Source organism: Zingiber officinale, chromosome 2A (assembly GCF_018446385.1).
Source record: "Zingiber officinale cultivar Zhangliang chromosome 2A, Zo_v1.1, whole genome shotgun sequence".
Taxonomy (NCBI): domain Eukaryota; kingdom Viridiplantae; phylum Streptophyta; class Magnoliopsida; order Zingiberales; family Zingiberaceae; genus Zingiber; species Zingiber officinale.
This window is the reverse complement of record NC_055988.1, coordinates 44,609,877-44,630,289: the sequence shown is the minus strand read 5'-3', so window position 1 is coordinate 44,630,289 and position 20,413 is coordinate 44,609,877. Positions and strand designations below refer to the sequence as shown.

General features: G+C 39.1%; 1 pseudogene; it reads right to left on the bottom strand.

The window, feature by feature from the left end:
- Positions 1–537: 537 nt before the first annotated feature.
- LOC122039612 lies at positions 538–1,941 on the bottom strand (annotated as a pseudogene).
- Positions 1,942–20,413: the final 18,472 nt, after the last annotated feature.

Genomic DNA, 20,413 nt, shown 5'->3' with positions numbered 1-20,413 from the left:
CTATGAACACACGCTCGCTCTATGCATTCTGCAGTAATAATGCATCCGTCCACGAATAAGAGTGGAAACATAGGGGGAAAAAATAGAACAGATAAATTATATTCATAGAAAGAAACAAAGGTGGAAAAAATAGCCTAGCTAGGTTCCTAAGATCTCTACGGACGAAACAAATTAAATAATTAATCAACAGAAAGCACACGGGTAATCCATTCCATGCAGTACACGTAATTAATTAAGAAGGTAGTAACAGCTAGAAATTGATATCCTTCTTGTTCTCGAGTGGGTAATTAATTAATAGATAAGCACAAAGTATCAGAAGAGCTTGCATTATGATATAGACAAACAATATTATACTATATCAAGTAAGGGGTCAATTTCAGTAGAGAGTCTGTTCTGACTTCTTATTAATGGAACAGTAGCAACACTCACTTGCTTTCTTCGCCAAGACTAGAGAGAGTAAATTAAAGATCATTGAGGTCATACATAATTAACGAGAACCAAACAGTTTCTAACAGTGTTTGTCTTTATTAAACCAGGGTCACAAATTCAATTCATTTGAAATTAAAACCATAATTAAAACACTAAGAACAAAAGGTACAGCATACACAACGAGTTAAAAGATGCAGAGAAGAAGAACAAGAACCTAGATAACTAGCTAGCTAACTGGATCCAAGAAATTAAAGCAAGTAAAACAGGAGGTAAATGATCAGTCTGACGTCTCTAATATTTTGTAGGCCGGCCGTCCGGCGTGAATGATGGTAGCTAGCGAGCTACTACATTGTATTCCATGCCTACATACATATACATGTTGCAGAATCAGCTAGCTAGGGTTTAATTTCTTTCTTACCGAGGGTGTTCTTGTTGTTGTGCATCCAGACCTTGAGAACGTGACGCCGGATGCCGGTGTCCTTGCAGAACTCCTGCACAGTCGGCTCGTTGTGCTTCTGGATCCGCCACCCCACGTGCTCCGCCAAGGCCAACATTTTGTCCTTCTGCTCCTGTGTGAATTTGGTCCGAAATCTCTTCCTCATCAACCTGGAGCCCGACCCTGACGCCTCCATGCCAAGCATAGGAGGATTCGATGCACCCTCCTGCTCTTCTCGCGCACCGCCGCCGCCAGACGTGGAGGGCAGCCCCAGCAGTGGCGGCCGCGTTCCGATTGCGTAGTGGTGGGGGGGAGGAATGTACCCAGTCGGTGTCCTGTAGTAGGGCGAGAGTTGGGGATGGTGCGCCATCACCATCTCCATTGAACCTGATGTAATGATTCCTGCTCCTTCGGGTTCCTTTTCGGTGGAAATTGCGGTGGCAGCCACAGGCTGCGCAGCGTAGCTCGTCGAGGGTGCCCTCCTCCCCGGCCGCCATGAACTCCCCGCAACCGTCCACTGTCTGACCTCCGATGCCCAACGCGTGATTCTTCAGGCATTCCCTATACCTCCCACCTTCGCCGCCTCTCTTCTGCTGACTTGTAGTGATTCCTCCCACCACCATCGCAATTGTCGCAGCCGCCGACTCCCCTCCACCTCCCATATTCTTATCTTCGCCTCGACTGGAACTTACCAGTGAATTGTCGTTGCAGCTCGAGCTCGGCCCAACAGCAAGCCGATCCCCTCCACCTCTACCTGCTCCTGCTCATCGAATTCGATGACCACCAACAGTACTGCAAGCTGCTCGACCCGGCCACCAGTTTCTCTATCTCCTTTTTTTCTTCCCCTTCAATTTCTTCCTCCAAACTAATTAAAATTAGAAGAGTTGTTCTACGTGACGCGAAGAAGTGCGCTTCGTCACTTACAGTCGCTGCCGGCGATGTCAACCAGCTGCTTCCTGCAGATGAATAAGCGTCCCGGTGGACTCCCTACTACTTATGCCCGAGCAGGGAAGCTAACTGGGGGTACTTTTTTTACTTTTTACCATTTGCTGTTTCTCCTTCGGTAAAAACTTAGACCTCGGCGCACTCAAGATTTCTGAATTTTCAAAGGGCTCATCATAGGTTTTTATTTTTATTTTTATTTGTATCAAGGACGTACCTAATTGTAATAATACTCCTTCCATCAATAACTTATCCTGTTATATATATATTTTTTTCCAAATATCCTAGCCATAGAATATCCGAGTCATCCAAATATCACGCTGAGCTCCGCGCTTATGTTACCTAGAGCGTGTTTTAGACGTAAATTTTTTCAACGCAAAAAACATAATTTGGCAGGCTAGGAACGGAGTACAAAGTTTTAAAAAAAAAAAAACTTTGAAGATAGGCTATTCTCGGAAGAATAGAGATTAGGATTTCAGCATATCTCGGTGTAGCTCATTCGGTATATTTTTTTTTTAATTCTCTCAAAGATTTTCTCACCGGGTTTTATTTTTTTGTAATTTGAATGCATATATAATATAAAATTATAGTGTACACAAATATTGTGCCAATATTTATTTTAAAATTATTTGAGGATGGTTTTTAACTATTATAATTTGCATTTGTTAAGGATATTTTATTTTAAGATTTATGTATGTTCCTATCTGATATTGTCGACGAGGGAGCCATTGAATAATTGTCTTCTCTGTTAACAAAGTCATCGAACACCAAGGGAGAGATGGACCACTAAGAATGTCTGCGAAGTGAGAGAGAGTTAGAATGAAGATCAAGGGTGCTCTAGCTCAACCACTCTGACACTTAAGTCAGTTTTCTAACAAGAAACATGGAGAAGAAAAATAGTAGAGAAAGAAATGCAGGTGGTTTGTGAGTGTCCGTGTGCACGTACCTTTGCTTGTAGGAGTGGACTCAATCTATATATCACTTCTGCAGAAGGAATGATACGTCTCTCCTCATTAATACGACGTCATACCCAAGTAAATAAAATGTCACGTCGTCATATAAGAGAGTCATGTCACTCATATTCTGTATTATGAAGATCGCGTGAGGTCATGACGTTATATAGACCTTGTTGTTCCATGTGCTATGACAATTCATGTACTGTCCTACATGCTCTGCTAACCCGCGTGCTATTAATTGGCTAGAGTAGTTGGGCCAGATGGAGAGACATTGGATCAGTAGGGTTGAGCCAAATGAATAGGAGGTGTCGAATCGGCGAGGCTTCTCGTCGTCCGTGTGGAGGTGGTTGAGTTGGAAGGATAGGCCTGGCCGAGTCGAATGGCGGAGCTACTCGTCTTAGGTCTACCGAGACGAATGGCGGAGCCTCTCGTCTCAGGACCATCATCGTACATGTATAGGTGGTTGAGATGGAAGGATGGGCATGGTCAAGCTGAAGGGCGAAGTTGCTCATCTTAGGTAGGCCGAGGGGAGGTAGTCCTGTTGACATATTTTTACTTTGACCCAATCTCAGCATGACTATTGATCTTCTTGGTACACATGGAGGATTCTAATACTCCCCACATCATAAGCCTCCCTTTGAGTCTAGTTGAAAGAGGCATGAGTCCTACTGACTAGGATGTTGTGTTGCGGCGAGATGGGGGTGATCACATCAACATACCTTTGTTCCCTTTCATGCCTTCGTCAATAGTTGAAGAGGAGGTGCATGACAAAATTTCATAATCCAAGTGTTGTCAGCATTTAATGGCAACATACTTGATCAACCTTAGTCGTTGAGGTGCTCACTTCGCTCTGACAAATAAGACATCTATAATGATTGTTAATATTAGTCATAAGAGTCAATTATAAAATGATTAGACTTATTGGGTTAATAGATATGGATTGACTTATTGAGTTAAAAGTTAATCCAATATACTAAATTCAACCCATTAAGATTAATAAATATTAATAGAGATTAATTCATTATTAATCAAAAGAAGACCAAGAGACACAAGAGACACAAACCTTTGGTATTCCTTGGATGAGTACAAAAGGCTTTTGGAATTCTTTTCATGAGATGAATTTTGATTCTTCTTCTTCCTCTTGATCCTCTCTTGGCCAAACCTCCTAGAGTGGTTAGCACCACGAAGGTGGTTTATCTCCGAATCATGAATTTGTGAGATGAACGAAAGAGCGTGTTTGTGCGGATACTTTAGAGGAGCGAACACTTGATCGTGTTAAGATCTGCGTCCAAAGACAAGTTACTGTCGAGATTGCTTTGGGCACACAACAAAGGTAACGATTCTATGTGATAGAGTAGCAAGAACGTAGTATATGGTATGCGCATGGATTTCTGGAGGAATCCTTTTTCCACTGCACATGTGATTATTTTTCACATAAGATCCCTATAATGATATCTTTCTGAGGTTACATCTATCAATGTGATATGATGTACTATAGGGATCAAGGAGCTATCCAGATCATCATAGTTAATCAGATTGTGTTGATCTGTGCGCTTGATCCAACATTGCAAAAAATATCCCGACCTTTCGTATTCAGGATCCAATGGTCTGACTGAGTGGGCAAAAGTATATTAGGTTTAGAGAGTCAACACCACTTTCATCGCCTTCATTCACATCTCTGCTTCAGGGAGTTTCTTCGTTTGCGAGTTCCTAGCTTCCGGTGCAGCCGTAAGCTCTTTCTCCATTACTCTTTATTCTTTTCTTTCTTTACCGTCGGGATCATAGCCACTAGAGAACTGTCGAACCCCTGGTATGAGTCGATGCATTCAGCTTTCACCAGAGATGCCCAAGAGGATATGAGGAGGACCTTCAGTGTCTGCTTAAGAAATGAGTGTGGGTATCAAAATCAGATCAATGCCCTCATCTTTTGCTATCAAGCTTACCACCTTCTTTTATAGCCAACTATCCGGTGATGTTCATTTTCTCATCCTAGAATTCTTTCAAATCATATCTAAGTATTTTCACATTCCTCTTCATCAATTAATGTCTAATTCCTTTCTCCTTGTTTCCGGGGTCACCATCAGCTTTCGCTTGTACCAAATTTCTCTATGTCCCATCATCTTCCATTACTTTTATTACCCAAAGCGAATGGAGCTCAGGGTTTTCTACTTTATGGCAAGGCCAGGGTTGCCATTGTAAATACTCTAGGTTAGTTTTGATGTGTTCAACCGAGTTAAGTTAGGTCTTGCGATTTTGATGTATTGTGTCTGAGTGTGTAGGAGCTTAGGAACATAAAAAGTTGAGCGGAAGATGTGGTGAGCGAGAAGGATGACATGAAAAATGAGTCAATGGTCTCGGTGCATCATGTTGAGATATGCCTGATGCGGTGAATGTTAAAAAGACGTTTTGTAAACATCCACAGTGGAATACTTAACGATAAATAAGCTAATTTATTACATCACACACACCACACACACCACACACATGCAAGATACAATCGCGTAGACAAGATCATAAAACAAAATAAAATCGAATAACAATTATTCTAGGTATACTTTACGGATGACCTGTAACAAGAAAGGCATCAACCTTTTACGATGTTATCGAATCTCGCCTCTATTCGTATCCACGTCGAGCTCTTTAAGACAACTCCAAGAGAACAAGCTTCTCTTTCAGAAGGTACTAGCCATGAGCGAAGGAGAAGAATCAAGAAGAGGAAGAAGAAGCAACAGGAAGATCTTCTTCCTTTAGGTGGCTCATGACAATAAGAGGAGAAGCTCTTGTTATGGCCGACGAGAGAGAGAGAGAGAGAGAGAGAGAGAGAGAGAGAGGTATTGGGTTTAGGTTTTCAAAACATAATCAAGTCAATAAGGAATTGTCTATTAATTCTCTATTAACCATATCAATATATAGTCCTCTTTAATGAGTTGGATTAGAAAGCTCAAATCCAACTCATTATGCCTTAACCAAAAATTAGTCCATTAACCCCTTGGTTTGGTTCACAACTAAATCAAGTTGGTTCATGGTTAAACCAAATAGGGTCCAACTCTTTCATAAGAGATATGGCTCATCCGTACTTCTGTTCCAATAAATATTTTCATATTTGTCTTATGTATAGTCCAACCAAACATTTATCTCTTGATCTGAGAATCCAATTTTTTAACTTATTTTACGTTTTTAGAGACTCGTAGTGTGTATGACCCAATAGGTTTCTGGTTTATCTTGACCGCACATAATTAACTATTTATTTATGGAACGATTATGTGTCACACCGAATAGTACATCATGATCCCCAATTAATCAGAAAATCATAGTTGATCTTAAAACTAATTCCGAATCCTTCAACAGTTACAGTGAGTCGTGTCTCGTTCCTTTCACTCATCTTATACCCAATTGGTTCAAGATATGGTCTATGTGTCTGTCCCCACTAGACTGATTACGTTACATATAGCCCAAGAAATATTTTCTCATTCTATGGATTCAAATTACTAGTACATGTGTATAAGAGTCTCATACTGTTAGCATGTGATGCTTTGGCCAAAGACTTTGAGTAATAATCCTAATAAGTAGCCATAGGATATACGTCTTCTTTTAAGGAGTAGTGAATCCTCTATGGGATATTCAAATATCTTTGTATACTTCGACTGATACCCAATCATTTTAGGTCTACACCTCCAAAAGATATTTTCTTAAGATGTCAAAATATAAGTCTCTATGATCAAGATGACTTATATACCTCAAGTCGAAGGAAACTTGCACTTGAGCTATAGTAAGAACTTCACAAACATATCCATATATGTAGAAAAGCAAATGAAGTCTTACAACAAGTCACTCCAATGAACTAGTTACCATAACTAGCATCCACGTTTAACTCTTGGCATCCCAATGTCTTCATCTAGTGAGAAATAGCTGCTTGGCTAAACTAAGGAGTATAACCCGTGCTAGTCTTACAGAAATATGATGTACGAATGCACTAATTCGATGACTAAAAAAAATCTAATATATTTATTATTACACATGTAGAGATAATCCCAAGTTGTGTGTAGGATCGTTGACATGCTAGAGGGGGAAGGGGGTGAATAGCACACATGACTTTCACGTTCGTTTTGGAAAACATAGAGTAAGAAATGCAACGAAAAGTAAAGAGACAAAGAGCACAATCATAAACATCAAGAGTTACTTGGTTCGAAGCCTGTGATGACTCCTACTCCAAGGCCCGCACGTGAGAGTGCTTTCGATGGGTAATCATTATAAGCTCGAGAAATCTTTACAAGATCAATTACAATTACAATATTAAAACTAAGTTACCGACAATATAAAGATGTTGGAAAGGAATATCAATTGTCGGCATAGCAGTTGAATGTTGTTGAAGTGTTTCGTCGTAGCACACAGGAGCACAAGTAGTCTGATTTTTGGTTGCCTTGAAGTGCTCGTCGAGACCCCCTTTTATAGCCTCCTCAAACTTGATCTAGATCCCCTGATCTCGAGATCAAGTCTTGGCTCAACCCAGATCAATCGACCGATCCCTAAGTTTGGTCAACCGACCCCACCTGAATCGATCAACCTTCCAATCCCGGTTCTGCTGCTCGAATAGAGTTTCTTTATTCAATCAACTGATCTTGTCGTTTGGTTGACTGATCCCTAGCTCATCTGGTCCGATCAACTTGGCTCGACCATGTCACTGCTTATCCTCGGTTCGGTCGACCGATCCCTCGGTCGAACTTAGTCTGATCTCTGAAAATCTGATCCTGTTGTACCGGGGTTCGATCGATCGATCCAGACGTTCGGTCGACCGATAAAGGTCGAATCTAACCCTACAACAAAGTGTTAGTCTCCTGCAAAACACAGTTAGGCAAATAATAATTAATTAAGTAAAACAACTTTCGATAGCCTTCGGACTATCCAGTTCTGACTTCGGATTTCGTCCAAAAATCCTAGGTCGAACTGACGCCTACTGTTCCCTCACAGGAGAACGTTTCCTCACCTACTCCTCTCAGGAGAAGCTACCTGTTGCCAGATCGTTCCTCTAGACCGATTGAACTTTTTACCTAGGGTTACCACCCCCTAGGACCTAGGGTTACCACCCCTAGGACCTAGGGTTTTTCATAACCTAGGGCTACCACCCCCTAGGGGTTTCCACTTGCCTAACCGCAGCTGGGACTTTCCATCACCTGGGGTTACCACCCCTAGGACCTAGGGTTACCTTCCCCTAGGGTTTTCTACCTACCTAGAATATACTAGGACTTTCCTGCAAGCTCAATCAATCTTGTTAGATCACAAGACAACTTAACTTTGGACCCTTTGCCATAATCAAAACCCAGGTTCGATCATCTGATACTTTTCACACCAACAATCTCCCCCTTTTTAATTATGGTAACACAGTTCAAAGTTAAGTAAAAAATAACAATAAATAAAGGATTTTAAGCATGAGAGCATGAGCATAAATACAATAATTTATAAAAAAAACTCCCTTATGCTCCCCCTTTCATAAAAATTATGTTTAACTTATATTTAACTCTTAACTTTTAATTTTCTCTCCCCCTTTGATATATATCGAAAAGGAGAGAAGGTTGTTTGACAAAAAGGTTTGTACTCTATTTAACGTTAAGCTCCCCCTAAATGGTAGCACTTAAAAAAAACCTTAGCTAATTTTTAAGCGTTGAAAGTGAGTTAGCCTTTTTTTTTTAAAAAACTAAGCTAAACTTAACTTTGAAAATAATTGTTTTGAAAAGCACTTAGCTAAATTAGAAATGTTTTGAAAATACTTAGCTTTTTCAACAAAAACTTATCTAAACTTAAGCTTTGAAAATTACTTAGTCAAAAAAAACTTAGCTAATCTTAAGTTTTGAAACTGTGTTAGCTTTTTTTCAAAAAAAAACTTAGCTAAATTTTAACTTTGAAAATAATTGCTTTGACAAACACTTAGCTTAATTAAAAATACTTTATTAAGTACTTTAGCTTTCCGAAAATAAATTTTGATAACAACTTAGCTTTTAAAAAGACTTTGATAAAACTTAGCTTTAAAAAGATTTTAATAAACACTTAGTTAAGTACTTAGCTTTATAAAGATTTTGATAAAAGCTTAGTTAAGTACTTAGCTTAAAAAATATTTTGATTAAAGCTTAGTTAAGTAATTAGCTTAAAAACATTTTGATAAAAGCTTAGCTTAAGTACTTAGCTTAAAAAATACTTTTTCAAAAATATTTGAACTTGCTTTTGCAAATAAGATTTATTTTCAAAAATAAAAAAATTGAACTTTTTAAACATTTACAAAATTAACTTTGGCATTTTAAAAAACAATGCTTTAATTAAAAAAAATTAATGCCTTAAACTTCTTTGCACTCCTCCTTAATTAATGCCAAAAATAAATGAATACTTTTTAGGGTATCCTAGATTCCAAGTATGTAAAATAACCATAAAAGTTATTATTTATTTTTCTAATTTTCATCTCACTCATTCTATGTTGTCAAGCATGTCCAACTTATGAGTGTATGTGAGACAGTTAAGTTAAGTTAATTTTATCTTTAACTTTGAAAAATATTTATGATAGAGAAGTATATTTCAAAAATAATTTAAGTTAAATTTAGATTTTAAAAATACTGAAATTAAGATTTTAAAATACTAGTTTATATTTTAAAATATAATTAAATATTTGAAAATAATTAAGATTTTAAAGATCATTTGAAAATAATTAAAATTTTGAAAATTATATGAAAATAATTAAGATTTTGAAAATTATATGAAAATAATTAAGATTTTAAAAATTAATTATGATTTAAAAATTAATTATCATTTTAGAAATTAATTATACTTGTGAAATTAATTAAGATTTTGAAATTAATTATACTTGTGAAATTAATTAAGATTTTGAAATTAATTAGATTTTGAAATTAGTTAAGATTTTGAAATTAATTATGATTTTGAAATTAATTATGATTTATTAGATTTTGATAATTATTAAATAAAATGACTTAGTTTAATTAAGTTAATTTTTAGTTAACTTAATTGAGTTTAATTAATTTGGATTTGGTTAACTATTTTATATTTTAAACCTAGGTCCATCTCACACTTTTCTAGATTTTCAATCAGGGAACTTTAATAGTTTTATGATATGGTTAATTTAACCTTTAATTTAAATTCCAATCTAAGGATTGATCAACATTTGATTTAGACTAAGGTTTAACAGTTAGTTAATTAAATATCTATTTCAGTAATTGGCTTCCAAGCTATAGCGAAGCATTAGACCTTCTTGGGTATGAGATCATCCACCACTTCTTGACAAAACCTTTTAAAGAAATTAAATATTTAATTTCCTTTCTGAAAATCCTAGGTCTAACTAGTCAAGTATGGATCAAGCCTAAGTTCTTATCTATTCTAATCTAAGCATCTATAATCTAAGCATCTATAATGAAAAACAGTAAAGCAAATATCAAACAATCCTATTTTATGATAAAGACAATCTTTTTGTTGGCTCCCCCTGGATCATAGCCTTGATAAGGCCTATCAAGGTAATAAATTTGATCCTTGGGGGTCCAATATTGACCAAGTCCAACTTGATTAGTCAGGTTAGACTTGGGGACCCATGCTTGAACTAAGTTTCTATTTGAGTGTTTTACTAGAGACAAATAAGATCTGAATTGATGTTTAGCCTTATATCCAAGTCCAGATCGGTTGTATACGCCCCTTTGTTTTCCAAGAATTAGGTCAAGGTTCTTGGAACCTAAAGTGAACCGTATTATATAAAAGAGAGGCACGACGCGCAGGTCGCGAATGATATATAGCACACGTAAACACAAATGACGGCGCGCAGGCCGTATTATAAATTACAACATAAATTTCCAATCCAATTGGGTCTATTGGGCCATGACTATCACAAAATAAATATATAATTCTAAATTATATATTTTTCATAATTTTATGTAATTTTTCATAATTTCACAATTTTATGGGTAAATTTTTCCCGGCGGTCCCGATTAGCGATTTCGGGCGCAATCGCGGAGCAAATCCCCTTGCGGGGTTAGGGGAAGTACCCCTACCCGCGATCTAACCATCGTGAGTTGCTCCTAAACGATCCAATAGCGCCTAAGCCCGCTGTCCCAAAACGTTTTGGGGTCGAAACTTCACCTTTTCATGAAAAACTTCTCGGTAGTCGAAGCCTACAAGTGTCTAAACACTTGTGCTTCGTTACCACGAGAAAATAACCCATTAAAACTATAAAAACATCAATTTACAGAAAGTTTACAGATTTATATTTTTCATAAAAATATGAAACGAAACTCGTACTCGCTTCGCACGTGGCTCGGATACCACTGTTGGGTTTTTCGGGCCGCGAAAACCGCTTTTTCGTGTCGCGAAAACCGCTTTTTCGCTTCGCGGAAACCCCGAAACCCCCAAGCCACTGGATCTCGTGCGAAGAAAGACATTCAAAAAATACGAGTACGAGTTTAAACATTGATCTACAGTAGATCTACATAAGGATAAACCTTTTTATACCTTTGTAGCGAAGCCCTTCGCAATCCCGCTTGTTCTCGGTTCGCCGAATCTCGAAAGTGTCAAAGTAGACACTTCTCTATGTGTATCCACACAAGCAAGAGATGGAGAAGAAACCTTTAGAGTGTGCTAGCACTCAAGCAAGAAGGAGGAGAGGGAGAGAAGAATTGTAAGCAAGAGGAAGAAGATGAAATCAATTAGCCTTGAATGAAAATAAAATATTCATCCACACTAAAAGTGGCCGGCCACATTAAGACTTGTAACCCCCATGGAATATCAAGAGTCACAACTCTTGGTAACTCCCATGAGGTGGCATTTGGTCAAGTCAAACTTGACCAAATGAAGAAGCCTTGATGGTGTGACATTGGTCAAGTCAAAGTCAAGTCAAAAACTTGACTCATCATCTTCCTACTTAAGTCAAGTCAAACTTGACCACTTCTATCCCTTGGTTGATCTAATCTAACCATTGGTTCAAGCCAATTTTAATTTAATGAATCTCTATTCATTGAATTAAATTAATTAAATGAGTCTAAGTCCAAATTAGACTCACTTAACACATGAACCAACTTAAGTCCAACTCAATTAACCTACTTTTGATTACTCTTAATCCAATTTGGTTCATCATATGAACCTAATCATTTAGGTTCATTAAATGAACCTAGTCTCCATCTAATTGCCCTTAGTGTGTGACCCTATAGGTTCTTGTAACGTTGGCAATGCCCCTAAACCCATTTAGGAGCATAAGTAATGAGCGGTATCTAGCAACACATCATTACTACCCAAGTTACAAGAATGTTGAGATCCAACATCACCTTGTGACTACTAATTGTGACTCCTCACAATATATGACATTGTCCTTCTATCCTAGACATCTAGATTGATCAATGTGAGGCATAGACCGTGTCATCCTCTAATCAATCTAAATCTTGAACTCCAAGTAGACTCACTAAATCATATGAGCTCAATATCCTATATTGACTCATTTGGGCATGGCCATGCACTTCGTAGTCTCACTCTATCAAGAATACCGATGTCTCTCCCGTCATATAGGAGGGATAGATCCCATCTACATCACTCACATCCCTCCGCATAATTTGTTACATACCCAGTAATCGCCTTTATAGTCCACCCAGTTACGGGTGACGTTTGACAAAACCAAAGTACATAACTCCTTATGTAGGGAACCATGGTGACTTCAGGTCTAAGGATTAGTAGTCATACTAAAATCCATATGAGAAAGTATATGCCACTTATATACGATCCATGATACTTTCTCATGGCGGGTCATTCAGTATACATTCTCCAATGCATACCCATGTGTCAACTTTATATCTCCATATCCATGACTTGTGAGATCAAGTCATCGAGTTGACCTACATGCTAGTCTTATTGCATTAACATTGTCCCTGAATGTTAATACTCGACTAGAAATGATTAAGAGTAGTGTTCCCTATATCATCTCACTGTCGGTTCAGCTAACCAATTGATATAGGTAAGAACCTTCTACTCAAGGACGTTATTATACTTAGTTTATTTGGCACCAATACAAGTAAGTATAACAACCAAAAACCAAATGCCTTTATTTATATATATAGAATATGATACAACAAGTCCAAAAATACAATCATCAAATGATTGACTCTAGGGCTCTAGCTAACAATCTCCCACTAGCACTAGTGCCAATCAGTGTAGGCTCTAAGCCCCAATGACCTAGTGTGACCATCATGCTTCCTCTGTGCCAAAGCCTTGGTCAAGGGATCTGCGATGTTAGCCTCTGTAGATACTCTGCAAATCTTCACATCTCCTCTCTCGATGATCTCTCGAATGAGATGGAAGCGCCGTAGTATGTGTTTGGTCCGCTGGTGTGAGTGAGGTTCCTTCGCCTGTGCTATAGCTCCATTGTTGTCACAATAGAGCTCAATAGGGTCAGCAATGCTAGGAACCACCCCAAGCTCAGTGATGAACTTGCGGATCCAAACTGCCTCCTTTGCTGCCTCTGATGCAGCAATGTACTCGGCTTCTGTTGTAGAATTAGCTACTGTATCCTGCTTCGAACTCTTCCAGCTGACAGCACCACCATTAATGTAAAATACGAACCCCGACTGCGATCTATAGTCATTCTGGTCGGTCTGGAAGCTAGCATCACTGTAACCCTTTATAGCTAGCTCATCATCGCCTCCATATATCAAGAAATATTCTTTAGTCTTTCTTAAGTACTTAAGAATATTCTTGACCGCTATCCAGTGACTTTCACCTGGATCTGACTGGTATCTGCTCGTCATGCTCAAAGCATATGAGACATCAGGTCGAGTACATTGCATGGCGTACATGATCGATCCTATGGCTGAAGCATAAGGGATCTGATCCATGCGGTCTCTCTCCTCTCTAGAAGAGGGACCTTGAGTCTTCGAAAGACTCACGCCATGTGACATCGGCAGAAATCCCTTCTTGGAGTTTTGCATGGCAAACCGAAGGAGTACCTTGTCAATATATGTACTCTGACTTAGGCCAAGCAATCTCTTAGATCTATCTCTATAGATCTGTATCCCTAGAATGCGGGATGCCTCACCTAAGTCCTTCATTGAGAAGTAACTCCCTAGCCAGGTCTTGACAGACTGAAGCATAGGGATGCCCTTCCCAATGAGTAAAATGTCATCCACATACAATATGAGGAAGACAACTATATCCCCTACAACCTTCTTGTAGACACAAGACTCATCTTCGTTCTTGATAAAACCAAACTGCTTGATTGCATCATCGAATCGAAGATTCCAGCTCCGAGAAGCTTGCTTTAGTCCATAAATGGACCTATGCAGCTTGCATACTCTGCTAGTATACTGTGGATCTACAAAACCCTCAGGTTGTGTCATGTACACATCCTCGAGTAGGTTTCCATTCAGAAACGCGGTTTTGACATCCATCTGCCATATATCATAGTCATGGTAGGCTGCAATAGCAAACATGATCCGAATGGACTTAAACATCGCTACTGGAGAAAAAGTTTCATCATAGTCAATACCATGAATCTGCTTGAAACCTTTAGTTACCAAGCGACCCTTATAAATAAGTCCATCCATGTCAGTCTTTCTCTTAAAGACCCACTTACACGCAATGGGTTTTACCCCTTTAGGTGGATCAACCAAAGTCCATACTTGGTTGGTGTACATGGATTCCATTTCGGATCTCATGGCTTCTAGCCATTTCTCAGAATCTGGTCTCATCACAGCTTCCTGATAGGTGGTAGGCTCATCCTCTATGAGCACAATGTCATCATGGTCAGATAAGAGAAATGAGTATCTCTCAGGCTGACGACGTACCCTATCAGACCTGCGAAGAGGTATGTCTACTTGAACCGGTTGTTGTTCCTCAACTCCTTGTGAAACAACATCTTCCACAACACTTTGTGGTTCCAGTTCAATTTCCATCGAGGCATCAGTGCTATTGTTCTCATCTTGAACTTCTTCAAGATCGAACGCTCCCACTAGTCTTTCTAGAAACAAAGTCCCTTTCTAGAAAGACCCCAGTGTTTGCCACAACTACCTTGTGCTGACTGGGAATGTAGAAGTAATATCCCTTAGTTTCCTTGGGATATCCAATAAAGTAGCACTTGTCGGATTTGGGTCCTAACTTGTCTGAGACTTGACGTCGAACGTAAGCCTCACAACCCTAAATCCTCATGAAAGATACCTGGGCATCTCTCCCAGTCCATATCCTATATGGTGTCTTTATCACGGCCTTGGATGGAACTCGGTTGAGTATAAAAGCTGCCGTGTCTAGAGCATAGCCCCATAGGTATGTCGGAAGATCTGTGTGACTCATCATCGATCGTACCATATCTAATAGGGTACGATTCCTCCTTTCGGATACACCATTCCACTGTGGTGTTCCAGGAGGAGTGAGTTGGGATAGAATCCCACACTCTGCTAGATAGTCACGAAACTCATGGCTAAGGTATTCTTCACCTCGATCGGATCGAAGTATCTTAATACTCTTGCCAAGCTGGTTCTGTACTTCATTCTTGAATTCTTTGAACTTTTCAAAGGATTCAGACTTATGTGTCATCAAATACACATAACCATATCTATTGAAGTCATCAGTAAATGTGATGAAGTACCTATAACCGCCTCTAGCAGCGACATTGAAAGGGCCACACACATCACTATGTATGAGTCCTAACAAATCAGTCACTCTCTCGCTGTGCCCACTAAAGGGAGTCTTGGTCATCTTGCCTCGTAGGCATGACTCGCATATCTCATATGATTCAAAATCAAATGAGTCCAACAAACCATCCTTATGGAGCTGGGATAAGCGCTTGTCATTTATATGACCTAAGCGACAGTGCCAAAGGTAGGTTTGGTTCATGTCATTTGACTTGAACCTCTTGGTATTTACGTTATAGATAGGGCTCTCAAGGTCTAGAATATAGAGTCCGTTTATCAGAGGTGCACTACAATAGAACATATCGTTTAAATAGACGGAACAACATTTGTTCTTAATAGTAAACGAGAAACCTTTCTTGTCCAAACAAGAAACTGATATAATGTTCTTTGTTAATGCAGGCACATAACAACAATCGACTAACTCTAGTACAAGCCCAGAGGGAAGAGATAAAAAGTAAGTCCCTACAGCAACAGCAGCAACCCGTGCTCTATTGCCTACTCGTAGGTCCACCTCGCCCTTTGTCAATGCCCTGCTATTTCTCAGCGCCTGCACATCAGTACAAATGTGAGAAGCACATCCAGTATCTAATACCCATGATGTAGAAATAGATAGATTGACTTCTATAACATATATACCTGAAGTGGAAGTCTCACTTCGCTTCTTCTTAAGATCCTCCAAGTATACCTTGCAGTTCCTCTTCCAGTGCCCAGTCTGACCGCAGTGGAAGCATTTAGGCTTCAGTGCCTTGCCTTTGCCCTTGGCTTGGGACTTTCCCTTGCCTTTGGGCTTGCCCTTGCCCTTATGTTTCTGAACCATCAGAACAGTGTTGGGCTTAACCTTCTTAAGGTTTAGCTCAGCAGTTCTTAACATGCTAAGCAGCTCGGGCAGTGGCTTGTCAATCTCGTTCATATTGTAGAACGATTGCAAGATCAGATCAGTGGCCAGCTCTTGGCCAAGTGGGAACCCCAACCTTTGTAGGTTCTCTATGTACCCAATCATTTTGAGTACATATGGGCCTACAGGAGCCCCGTCTGACAGCTTGCACTGAAATAGTGCCCTTAAGATCTCAAATCTCTCATGCCTCGCTTGACCTTGATACAGTTGATGAAGATGTTCAACCATATCGTAAGCGCCCATTAACTCGTGTTGCTTCTGAAGCTCAGAGTTCATGGTCGCGAGCATTAGACAAGACACATCTAATGCGTCATCTTGATGCTTCTTGTAAGCATCTTTGTCAGCTCACGGGGCATTGGCAGGAGGAGCCTCCGGAATGGGCTGCTCCAGAACGTACAATTTACGTTCTTGGGTGAGAACTATTCTCAGGTTCCTGTACCAGTCCAAGAAGTTTGCTCCGTTGAGCTTGTCCATCTCGAGGACAGATCGTAGGGAGAAGGTGTTCGTGTTAGACGTCATGGCAATTCTACAACAGAAATAAATACAGAAATAAGTATCATATTCTTAATCATTTAATTAGGCTTTTAACTAAATGATGCTCCCACTGAATTCTATAATTCATGTGGGGCAAGATCCACATCATACTAACCCTTGAGTTAGCTTTGGCTAATACGCCCACGGCTTAGTATGATCGGTAGGTAACGATTACCAATTACATCTCTATGCAACTCTTGTTTATAGGATAAAATCTACATTTATATTAAAACTCGAGTTAGCTTTGGCTAATACGCCCGAGAATTAATATAAACGTGATTTTGTCCTACCTTTCCAACCATTGGAAGAATGCCTATAGTTGTACTCGATCCAACCGAGTAAACTAGGAATACTCAATCTAATTGAGTTTGTATTCACCCATGCGTTGATAGGCGGGACCAAGATTGTCCCTCCGTACCCTACCAAGATAGTATGTGTTGCTCTGCTTTGGCAGATTCAACAACAGCATGCGATCGAGGTAGTGGTAGGTATCACGGCATGGTAGACATTAGAGTTGACGTAATTTAGATCTAATCTAAACGTCGATGTGTATCAAATACACGATAGATCTAATCTATTCGATAGAGTGCATCTTGTACACGATGTAGATCTAATCTAATCATAAGGGTGCATATTGTGCACGATTTAGATCTAATCTAATCGTAAGACACTAATTAATTACTAAATTATGCATCACATACACAAAATCAATTAATTAAATATTTTTTTGTGATTTAGTCATGGCCCTACTACGATCTTCTCAAGCCAATGAGAAGATCGGATGGTCAACCTAGGGTCAACAACTTCTTAAGCGCTTTCCTTTTGACCACCTTGTGTTGCTCGCGCCCTCCTCGTAACTCCGTCTCGAGTGGACCTTCCACCGCTCCAATTTTGTACATTACAATTTTGAAACTCGAGTTACATTCGAGTCTAAATCTAATTTACAACAAGAATATATAAAAGAGAGGCACGACGCGCAGGTCGCGAATGATATACATCACACGCAAACACAAATGACGACGCGCAGGCCGTATTATAAATTACAACACAAATTTCTAATCCAATTAGGTCTATTGGGCTATGACTATCACAAAATCAATATATAATTCTAAATTATATATTTTTCATAATTTTCTGTAATTTTTCATAATTTTACAATTTTATGGGTAAATTTTTCTCGGCGGTCCTGATTAGCGATTTCGAGCGCAATCACGGAGCAAATCCCCTTGCGGGGTTAGGGGAAGTACCCCTACCCGCAATCTAACCATCGCAAATTGCTCCTAAGCGATCCAATAGCACCTAAGTCCGCTGTCCCAAAACGTTTTGGGGTCAAAACTTCACCTTTTCATGAAAAACTTCTCGGTAGTCGAAGCCTACAAGTGTCTAAACACTTGTGCTTCGTTACTACGAGAAAATAACCCATTAAAACTATAAAAACATCAATTTACAGAAAGTTTACAGATTTATATTTTTCAATAAAATATGAAACGAAACTCGTACTCGCTTCGCACGTGGCTCTGATACCACTATTGGATTTTTCGGGCCGCGAAAACCGCTTTTTCGCGTCGCGGAAACCCCGAAACCCCCTAGCCACTGGATCTCGTGCGAAGAAAAACATTTGAAAAATACGAGTACGAGTTTAAACATTGATCTACAGTAGATCTACATAAGGATAAACCTTTTTATACCTTTGTAGCGAAGCCCTTCGCAATCCCGCTTGTCCTCGGTTCGCCGGATCTAGAAAGTGTCAAAGTAGACACTTCTCTATGTGTATCCACACAAGCAAGAGATGGAGAAGAAACCTTTAGAGTGTGCTAGCACTCAAGCAAGGTCTCGGCAAGAAGGAGGAGAGGGAGAGAAGAATTGTGAGCAAGAGGAAGAAGATGAAATCAATTAGCCTTGAATGAAAATAAAATATTCATCCACACTAAAAGTGGCCGGCCACATTAAGACTTGTAACCCCCATGGAATATCAAGAGTCACAACTCTTGGTAACTCCCATGAGGTGGCATTTGGTCAAGTCAAACTTGACCAAATGAAGAATTCTTGATGATGTGGCATTGGTCAAGTCAAAGTCAAGTCAAAAACTTGACTCTTCATCTTCCTACTTAAGTCAAGTCAAACTTGACCACTTCTATCCCTTGGTTGATCTAATCTAACCATTGGTTCAAGCCAATTTTAATTTAATGAATCTCTATTCATTGAATTAAATTAATTAAATGTGTCTAAGTCCAAATTAGACTCACTTAACACATGAACCAACTTGAGTCCAACTCAATTAACCTACTTTGGATTACTCTTAATCCAATTTGGTTCATCAAATGAACCTAATCATTTAGGTTCACCAAGTGAACCTAGTTCCATCTAATTGCCCTTAGTGTGTGACCCTATAGGTTCTTGTAACGTTGGCAATGCCCCTAAACCCATTTAGGAGCATAAGTAATGAGTGGTATCTAGCAACACATCATTACTACCCAAGTTACAAGAATGTTGAGATCCAACATCACCTTGTGACTACTAATTGTGACTCCTCACAATATATGACATTGTCCTTCTATCCTAGACATCTAGATTGATCAATGTGAGGCATAGACCGTGTCATCCTCTAATCAATCTAAATCTTGAACTCCAAGTAGACTCACTAAATCAAATGAGCTCAATATCCTATATTGACTCATTTGGGCATGGCCATGCACTTCGTAGTCTCACTCTATCAAGAATACTGATGTCTCTCCCGTCATATAGGAGGGATAGATCCCATCTACATCACTCACATCCCTCTGCATAATTTGTTATATACCCAGTAATCGCCTTTATAGTCCACCCAGTTACGGGTGACGTTTGACGAAACCAAAGTACATAACTCCTTATGTAGGGAGCCATGGTGACTTCAGGTCTAAGGACTAGTAGTCATACTAATAGCCACATGAGAAAGTATATGACACTCATATAACGATCCATGATACTTTCTCATGGCGGGTCATTCAGTATACATTCTCCAATGCATACCCATGTGTCAACTTTATATCTCCATATCCATGACTTGTGAGATCAAGTCATCGAGTTGACCTACATGCTAGTCTTATTGCATTAACATTGTCCCTGAATGTTAATACTCGACTAGGAATGATTAAGAGTAGTGTTCCCTATATCATCTCACTATCGGTTCAGCTAACCAATTGATATAGGTAAGAACCTTCTACTCAAGGACGTTATTATACTTAGTTTATTTGGCACCAATACAAGTAAGTATAACAACCAAAAACCAAATGCCTTTATTTATATATATAGAATATGATACAACAAGTCCAAAAATACAATCATCAAATGATTGACTCTAGCTAACACTTATCTATCCTAATCTAAGCATCTATAATGAAAAACAGTAAAGCAAATATCAAACAATTCTATTTTATGATAAAGACAATCTTTTTGTTGGCTCCCCCTGGATCATAGCCTTGATAAGGGCTATCAAGGTAATAAATTTGATCCTTGGGGGTCCAATATTGACCAAGTGCAACTTGATTAGTCAGGTTAGACTTGGGGACCCATGCTTGAACTATGTTTCTAT